Here is a 9,689-nt window from a genome sequence, read left to right as displayed (position 1 = left end):
GGAACATTAGTGAGTACTTTCATCGTGTGGGCTTGAAAGTATGGCCTTCGTGACTAATGCAAACAACAGCATCTTTGTTCGGTGGTACCTGGCCTCAGCTCCCTGAAAGGCACGGCTCGTGTAGTAGACGGGTTGCTGGTCTCCTTTCTCACTACAGACTAAGACAACAGACATGTCATACAGGGTCACTACTAAGTATATAACCAAGCTTTGCCCTGGCTTGGTCTGACTAAGAAGTGGTGGGTGGGCCAAATACTCCTTCAGCTCGATGAATGCCCGGTCACACTCGACATCCCACTCTCGTACCCTACACCTTTCTGAGGACCTTGAAAAAGTGAAGGCAACAGTCAGTCGACCTTGTGATGAAGCGGTTCAGGACCACCACTCTCCCTACCAGCCTCTTGACCTCGTTGGTTGTTCATAGTGGCGGCATGCTTATTATCGCAGTCACCTTTTCAGGATTTGCATCGATTCTGCATTCCAAGACCATGAAGCCCAAGAACTTCCTCGACTCGATGCCGAAGGCACACTTCAGGGGTTGAGCTTCAACTAGTACTTCCTTAGCACTGCGAAAGCTTCCTGAAGGTCTGCGAGATGCTACTTGGGCTTTCTGCTTTTGACCAAGAGGTCATCCACATAGACCTCCATGTTCCGACCAACCTGCTCCTTGAACATCTAGTTAACGAGTTGTTGATAAGTTGCTCCAGCATCCTTAAAACCGAACATGGCTTTGTAGTAGTAGAGCCATCGATCGGTGATGATGGCCGTCTTTTCCTCATCATCCAGGTTCATCCTAATCTGATTGTACCCTGAGTATGCTTCCATGAAACTGAGCAAGGGGTGTCCGGCCGTTGATTCCACTATCAGGTCTATGCGTGGTAGTGGGAAGCTATCCTTTGGGCAGACCTTGTTCAGGTCGGTAAAGTCTACACACATTCTCCACTTCCCACTGGCCTTCTTTACTAGGACCATGTCGGAAAGCCACTTGGAATAGTCGGCCTCCCTGATAAACCCCCAACCAGGAGATGGTCCACCTCCTCGACGATGGTTGCGTACTTCTCTGCACCAAAGCTGCTCTTGGTGCTCGACAAGGAGCAGCTTTACGGATCTTCTCAGCATGGGATCCATCTTGGTTCCCACCCGGACAGTCCGTTCAAGTCTCTGCAAATCCACCGACACCAATTGCAGAAGCTCATTGGGTTCTGCCTATCGTAGTGCCTTCTCATCCCTCACTTCTTCATCTAGCTCCGTCAAGGTCGGAGGTTGAGGCTGGTTGGTATCCTCTCACACTCCTTCGAGAGCTCAGACCTCTTGGCCTCATGCTTTAGTTCTCGAGCATAGCAATCCCGTGCCAAGACCTGCTCACCGCGGATCTCGCTCACTCCCGTAGGAGTTGAGAATTTCATCTTTAGGTGGAATGCGGAGGTCACTGCCCTTAGGTTGTTCAGGGTCGACCGCCCCAAGATTGCGTTGTAGGAAGAGGGGGCCTTTCCCTGCCAGGATGGACAAAGTGATAGCACCAATTCTGGACTATGTCTCCAGTGAAGTCTTTGAGGGGCGTCAGGGCCGGGAGCAACCGATCAGGCGTGATTCCCATCCAGACGAAAGCTTCCCACAGAATAGGATATTGGTAGAACTGCCGTTGTCAATTAGGACCCTTCTCGTTGTGTAGTTGGCGATCTGTATGGTCACCACTAAAGTGTCGCGTTAGGGGTGGAGAATGACCTCCTCATCATTCTCATTGAAGCTTATGACTCCCCTTCCTTGAGTGGCTCCTAGTCCTCAGGACTGCCCTGCTGTTGGTGAACACTTCTTCAAACCTGGCCTTTCTAGCGTGGGCCTTTCGTGCCTAGGAAGTGGTCCCTCCCTAGGGCATCCTCCTGCGATTGTGCGAATTTCACCCACGGGACCATTTTCTCTGGCCGGGCTTCTTCGGCGTGGGCTCACTCTGGGCCACCCTCCAAGCCTTTGCCTTGTTGGACTTTCACTCCTCGCTGGTCCAGCAGAGCTTTTAATTCCTCCATCTTCAGTTTTATGGTGAAGCAATCTTCCGTTCAGTGGCTGTCAGTTCGGTGGTAGGTGCAATACTTAGGGCAGGTCGAGCCCTATTGCTATTTGCTTCGTGGGCTCAAATTTCTTTTAGCCTCCACCGCCATGCTGGAGTGTGTACGTTGTCCGACACGCCCGCGAGCAGGCTGCTCTTCCTTGCGCTAGGTCTTGCACGCTTTCTTCTTGTTACCTTGGCAGCTCACACCACTGCTCTGGTCGACAACTCTATTATTTGCCCTTTCCAACTTAGTTTTCTGGGGAGCCGTCAACGCCTGAAGCTTATCTTCGGTGTTAATAAAGCGAGCTTGGTCCATGAACTCCCTTAGCAAAGTTGGGGTCTTCTGTGCGATTTCGATCATGAAAGGGTTACGGGGCCAAACCTCCAGTAACAGAGCCGTCAGAGTGATCTTTCCATCCTGGTCGTCTATCGTCATGCGCTCTCTATTGAAATGAGAGAAGTATGAATTTAAGCTTTCATTGTCCCTCTGCTTCACAGTTAGGAGGTAGGCAGCAGGACGCCTCATCTTCCTGCTTGCCATGAACTACGTCAATAAGAGTCGGGCCAGCTCGGCGAAGCTGTCGATGGTTCTGGGCGGTAGGGACCTGAACCATGCTCTCACTGTCCCATTCAAAGTGAGAGGAAAGGCCCGGCACGAGACTTCCCCCGGGAACTTGTGCAAGGTCATATGGGCCTTGAATGTTTTCAGATGTTCTAAGGGATCTCTGGACCCGTCATATGCATCTATCTGTGGGACTTTGAATCTTGGGGGAAAAGAGATTGCCATAACTTCGCCGTTATATGACAAGCCAGTGCTGGTGAGCAGCTGATCCACTATGGACATCGTGCCCATCCACTTGGCCATCTCAGCGTATTTGTCCCTAAGTTCCTAGAGCTCAAGGTGCATTCTACGATGCTCTTCTTATGCTACCACTACTGTTGGGGCTCAACGGGACTCAAAGTGGTGGTTGTGTCGCCTCCCTCCAATTCCCTTGGCCGTGCCAGCACTTCCTCCATTAGCTTCCATATCATCTCAGCTTGTTTGTTGGCTCTTGCTTCCATTGCTTTGGGTTGTTCTTCATGACGTGAGGCCTAGAAGCTTGTTGTTGCTAGCCTGTGAAGGACATGCTACTATAGAAAAAGATAAAAAAAATCCCACAGACGACACCACTATTGATGTCGTGTTTTACGACCTGGGCAATTCCACACTACTGGGCTCGGTTTAGTTCCTATTGACAAGGAGAATGGGGGGCTTGGGGCCATGGAAGCTCCGATGCAAGTTAGTTATTTGAATCGAGAGAAAGAGAGAACGTAAGTTGAAGTATAAAAGAGTCTGAGCACCTTCCCTGAGAGATAGGGTATTTATACCTAGCTGGAGAGGTTCTTTAGGTGGAGGTAGTAGGTGTGCAGCTCCGTACTGGGGTCAGGTGTCCTTGGCAACTGCATACTGTGTTACAGCTGTTACTGTCACATCAGAAGGCAGGTCGTGGCATGCTGAGTCCTAGGATGCATTAAGTGAGGCATGGCTCTTGTCATGGCGTGTCCATCCTTCTACACCATCCGAATGATAGACATCCCTGATTGTCGACTAGTAGTGGTGTCAGACTGTCCTGCCCTGCCTTCCATCCTTTTTTCGGCTTGCTCTGCCCGATTGCTCCTTTTCCTGGCCGACTCAACCCAGCCTAGGCATTGTCCTAGGGCCCTGCAGACCGGGCCTTCTCCCCCTGGCCTGGCCTTGGTGATTACTCCCCTCATATTGTTTCATTAAATAACTTATAGTTTTGTACAATTTTAGATGCAAAACAACTTTTTTTTTTATCTTTCTTTTAAATGTCGGAGTCAGAGTCGGAGTCGAAGTCAAAGCATGCTGGTTTCTAGATTCCGACATTTTAAAACATCCCAACTCCGACTTTGAAATTCGATCTTTTTGAATTTGTCGAAGTTATGGAGTATTTGTCCTGCGTTGCTTAACGGGGGATTTCAGCTATTGCACTGTCCTTCTGATGCATACTCAAAGGCGCCAAGTTGGAGTCGGAGTCAAAGCATGTTGGTTTCTAGACTCCAACATTTTAAAACATCCCAACTCTGACTTTGAAATTCGATCTTTTTGACTTTGTTGGAGTTATACAGTATTTGTCCTGCGCTGCTTAATGGGGGATTTCGGCTAGTGCATGGTCCTTCCGATGCATTCTCAAAGGCCTCACAAGTTGCCTTGTGGAAAATTTGAGTGGGAACTCAGGCGATGTGGTCTTGGGTTTCTCTAGGCTAACTCGAGCGAGGACCAAGCGCACTCATAAGTCACCCCGAGGGCTTGGGTTTTGGGAGGGTCATGGTCATGTCAAAGCAGACTCAAGGGAGGACTGAATGAGGCTCCAAGTTGCCCTGAGGCTAATTGGTTGGGGGGGGATTGGAACATCGCGGTTGTCTTGATGACAACTAGATGGAGGACTAGGTAAGACTGCAAGTTGTCCCAAGGCAAACTCAAAAAGGGACAGATTGTGGGGCCATTATCATCTCAAGGCAAATTGGAAGGCTGATTCGGGGATCCCGCAAGTCACCCTGAGGAAAACCTGAGGCACATGGACTGATGAAGACCACAATCGTAATGAAGTGGATTTGAGCGAAGGATCCATTCAGGATGCAAATTGCCTTGTGGAAAACTTGAGTGGTAAATTAGGCTCTGGAAGGCATGATCCTCATGAGACCAACTCGAGGGAGGAGTGAGCCAGCTCGCAAGTCTTCCTAAGACAAACTCAGAGTAGACTTGGGTTTTAGTGGGCCATGTTCATTCCAATGCAGACTCGAGGGAGGACCAAGTGAGGTTGCAAGTCATCCTGAGCTAAAGTCAAATGGAAACTCAAGCAATTAAGTTTGCGGTATTCTAGAGGCAAACTCAAGGAAAGACTGGGCGCAGTCTCAATTCGCCCCAAGATAAAATTGAGGGGGTATATAGCTCATAAGTTTGGAATATTCCCAAGGATATTGTCGATCAGACTTCCCCCAATTTTCCATATGAGCAAAGAGGGTGTCAACAAAACTATTTTGCATAGAAAAATTTGAAAATAAAAATTCAAATATGTAAAACTAATTTTTTATTTTTTTTCAGAACTTGTGGGCAGAGGTAGGCTTTATTTTATACCTTGTTTTTATATTAAGCATGCCATGGACCTTCCCCAACCAGGCACTATAGGTAATGGCGAGCACCCGTTCCAAGGTCCTGTTTGCATGGTGAGTATCCCTCTATGCTTCCAATTTTGTTCCTTAACACCTCGCCTATCGAGCAAACAACAAAAGCTCAAGGAAAGCATGTTGCTTTGGCGATCTTGCTTTAATGTACAGTCTTGACAAGTTCTACTTGGGTGTCACCTCATCCTCTCTCACTTGCTTGAGGAAGATCAGGGTCATCTACACCTCTTCTCCCCTCAAGTTTTTCTCGGACCTCATTACTCTATTCTGCCTCAAAATGATTGCAGACTTCTAACCCAAACTTTCATTTGAGTCCCCATCGGGATGGCAATGACCCTCCATAGCCCCAGTTTCCTCTCGGGTCTGAGTTGGGATGACTTGCAACCTCATGAATCTACCTTGGAATTGCTACGACCCTTTGTGAACTATATCCCTCAAATTTATCTCGAGCGAATTTAGGTTGTGCTTGGTCCTCCCTCGAGTTTGCCTCTAGAAGACTACAAAATTCATTCCTTGAGATCTCATTTGACTTTATGAGTCCTCACTCCTCGTGTTGCACCTATCGTTTTTGTTTTTACTGTCTTGCGAGAGGAATTAACAAGAATGACCACTCGAGAGTAGATTTTTAGGAAAATCGCTCCCAGCCCATCGTGTAACTATGCGTGTCAATCAGATCGCCGATTCGCATTGGGATCGAAAGGAAGCTAGTAGGTCGTACTAGGATTATATGAATTTTCGATAAGAAGTCTAATGGGTGCGATCATACCAGCACTGATGTACCGGATCTCATCAGAACTCCGCCGTTAAGCGTGCCTAGGCAATAGTAGTAATAGGATGGGTGACCTCCTGGGAAGTCCTCGTGTTGCTCCCCTTGTTTTTGTTTTTACCGTCTTGCGAGAGGAATTAAAAAGAACGACCACTCGGGATTGGATTTTTTGGAAAATCGCTCCCAGCCCATAACGTAGCTATGCGTGTTGATCAGATCTCCAATTCGCATTGGGATCAGAAGGAAGCTAGTAGGTCGTACTAGGATTATATGAATTTTCGATAATATGTCTAATGAGTGTGATCATACCAGCACTAATGCACCAGAACCCATCAAAACTCCGCAGTTAAGCGTGCTTGGGCGAGAGTAGTACTACGATGGGTGACCTCCTAGGAAGTCCTCGTGTTCCACCCCTCATTTTTGTTTTTACCGTCTTGTGAGAGGAATTAAAAAGAACGATCACTCGGGATTGGATTTTTTGGAAAATCGCTCCCAGCCCATCACGTAGCTATGCGTGTCGATCAGATCTCCGATTCGCATCGGGATCAGAAGGAAGCTAGTATGGTCGTACTAGAATTATATGAATTTTCGATAAGATATCTAATGAGTGTGATTATACCAGCACTAATGCACCAGATCCCATCAAAACTAAGCAGTTAAGCGTGCTTGGGCGAGAGTAGTACTACGATGGGTGACCTCCGGGGAAGTCCTCGTGTTCCACCCCTCGTTTTTGTTTTTACCAGCTTGCAAGAGGAATTAACAAGAATGACCACTCGGGAGTGGATTTTTAGGAAAATCGCTCCTAGCCCATCACGTAGCAATCGGTGTCGAACAGATCGCCGGTTTGCATTGGGATCGGAAGGAAGCTAGTAGGTCGTACTAGGATTATATGAATTTTCGATAAGAGGCCTAATGAGTGAGATCATACAAGCACTAATGTACCGGATCCCATCAGAACTCCACAGTTAAGCGTGCTTGGGCGAGAGTAGTACTAGGATGGGTGACCTCCTGAGAAGTCCACGTGTTGCACCCCTCATTTTTGCTTTTACCTTGGGAGAAACGTAGTCACTAAAACCCAAGTCCACTCCAAGTTTGTCTTAAGCAAATTGGTGGCCTCACTCAGCCCTCCCTCGAGTCTATCTCATGACGATTTGCAGCCTCAACAGAGCCTCTCTTGAGTCCGCTTCGATTACAATCGTAGCCTTCGTGCTAATCGGTCCTCAGGAAAGACTTGCGGCTAGGGGTGTAACTGATCGGTCCAATTTTTTGCATTTTTTAGAACTGAACTAGTATACACAAGTTTTGAAAATTTAAAAACCGATACCAGATCAATTCACTACTGAAACCAAAACTTCCGAAAAAAAATTTTGGTTTCGGTCCGGTCTGGTTTTACGAATTATCTATATTAGTAGTAATATGATGTTTACATATACCAAACTATTATTCTATTTATATTATAGTATAAGTACATTATTTTATAATAATTAACACATACTAATATAGTATTGAATTTAAAGTTTATATAAGTTCTAAACTTTTTATATGAGTATATATGTTCAAATGTGTAAAAATGTATTTACAAAAAATATATATTATAATTTATTATGCCAAAAATGTTAGTTAATAATGTCTATTATATATATATATATATATGTGTTTAAGATTAATGTTTATGTTTAAGATTAAAATTTTATGTTATATTAAACATAAACAATATGTTTATTATGTCCATCGCTTCTTCATTTGAGACAATATGTTTCCATTATTTTATGCACTGCTAGAAAATTGTAGGCAGTCCAATACCCACAAATGCAGTCCGCATCATAGAAGATCCCTAAAGTAACATTTTGACCTTTTTCCAAGCTGCTACCTCAAGTTCATTCATAGAAGATCCCTAAAGTAACATCTATACATTAAAATGATCCATCCGCTTGTTTGTCTAATATTAAGTTTTAATTATTTAACTTTTTAAAGTTTTTCTAACTTTAGTTTATAATTTATATTAGTTTGATTTTTTTTAAAAGAAAAGATTTATGATGTTTTATTGATAGTTTTAAATCCTTTTTTTGTTTTCATTTTCTAATCAAGTCGATTTCCACTTTATAGTTTTCTTATTTTAGGTTAGTGTAATATGTTGACTGTGTTCTTTTGTATTTAAAATTGCAAGTGTAGGTGACATGTTGGTACGTGATTCGTCATAACATGGAAAATTATTGCCACTTCATAAGTTTTTGTGGATGAATTAATGGAATTTGGACAGAGTGATCAATTTAATATATGAGCATTACCTCAAAGATCCTTTCGAAACTTTTTCAACCTTTGGAGTAGTTTGGAAAAAGGTCAAACCCTATGAACATATATAGTAATGAAGGGGATTTTATGAAGAACTAGAAAACTGCAACTAGAATAAAAACTATTCAGACGGCATAAACATGTAAATAGGAATTAGTTCTAATACTAAAAAGTTCAATCAGGCTTTTTTACACTGTAGATAACGAAATATAAAGTTATCAAAGGAGTAAAGCTGACAAGAGCGTTATATAATCCATACCTTCTTGATCAAATAGTCTGTTTTGAACTTTCAAGGATAAGAACATCCGTACGTGAAGCGTTTCAAACATCTACAAAGAAACATCATGCACTGATAAAAAGAAATATTGAATGTCACAAAAACCATATTGTTAAGGCTCCAAAATGTATTAAATCCCACACATTAGAAATCTTACTTATTTTCCCATTCTCTCCCTCACCAATTGCATCTCATGTTCTTGATAAAATTCTCCTCTAACCGTTTTCTCTCTCGTCATTTGCCTAGAAGCGATTAGAGGGAGAATGGTCTAGGTGGTGTTAGGTCAGGTTTTCTTCACTCTGGTGGGGAGACTGCGATAGTATCTGTTTACTGAGGTACACAGAGGGTTGAGTATGGAAGGTCTAGAGGACATTTGGGAGAAGTTGAAATTAGCTGAAGAGGAATGCGAGCCTATCGAGATTTCCCCAAATGATAATGAAGATGTGAAGAATTTGGGGGGAGGAGCCTACTGGGGAAGATTTTTGCAGAACACAAAATAGGAAATGAGGTCATTAGGAGCACCATGGAGAAGATATGAAAGGTATGTATACCTCTGACTTTTCGAGAGTTGGGCAATAATTGTTTTGTGATCGCGTTTGCGAATCGTAGAGATAGGGCGAAGGTGATGAAGGGTTGCCCATGGTTGTTTGACAACCATCTGTTTGCCTTAATGTCGTACGAGGGGAAATCTCAAATCCACTCGATGGATTTCTTTAAACAGGGGTTTTGGATTCAAATGTTCAATCTCCTTTTGGACTGTATGAATCGCAGAATGGGGGAGAAGTTGGGGGAGTCCATGGGGAGAGTAACTGAGGTGGAAGTTCATGAGGGGGAGGTAGCATGGGGGAAGTGTCTGAGGGTGAAGGTAGTATTGGATATTAGGAAGAGTTTAGGAAGAGAGAGAACTATTAATCTACAAGGGAAGAAAATGTGGATTCCTTTCCAATATGAGAAATTACCCAGGATATGTCTGAAATGTGGTTGCATAGTGCACGGGACAGATGGGTGTTTGAATGAAAAAGGGGGGCCAGGCCAATTTGGACCCTGGTTAAGAGCAAAAATGATGGGGAGGGGTCGAATAGAGGAGGTGAGAAGAGAGATGAAGGTGGAGGAAGAGGAAA

The 9,689-nt window shown here is 44.4% G+C and overlaps 2 non-coding genes and 2 pseudogenes across 2 annotated transcripts; all 4 read left to right on the top strand.

Annotated features, from left to right (window-relative positions):
- The first annotated feature begins 5,985 nt into the window (after nt 1-5,985).
- On the top strand, nt 5,986-6,104 carry LOC121236300 (annotated as a pseudogene).
- Nucleotides 6,105-6,294: 190 nt separating this feature from the next.
- Nucleotides 6,295-6,413, top strand: LOC121236274. The gene has a single exon (XR_005934711.1). It is a non-coding gene; the product is annotated as a 5S ribosomal RNA (ribosomal RNA).
- A 191-nt stretch (nt 6,414-6,604) lies between these two features.
- LOC121236301 lies at nt 6,605-6,723 on the top strand (annotated as a pseudogene).
- A 190-nt stretch (nt 6,724-6,913) lies between these two features.
- Nucleotides 6,914-7,032, top strand: LOC121236328. The gene has a single exon (XR_005934744.1). It is a non-coding gene; the product is annotated as a 5S ribosomal RNA (ribosomal RNA).
- Nucleotides 7,033-9,689: the final 2,657 nt, after the last annotated feature.

This window comes from Juglans microcarpa x Juglans regia, chromosome 6D (assembly GCF_004785595.1).
Source record: "Juglans microcarpa x Juglans regia isolate MS1-56 chromosome 6D, Jm3101_v1.0, whole genome shotgun sequence".
NCBI lineage: Eukaryota > Viridiplantae > Streptophyta > Magnoliopsida > Fagales > Juglandaceae > Juglans > Juglans microcarpa x Juglans regia.
The sequence above is the reverse complement of the archived record's forward strand: the minus strand, read 5'-3'. Positions and strand labels throughout refer to the sequence as shown.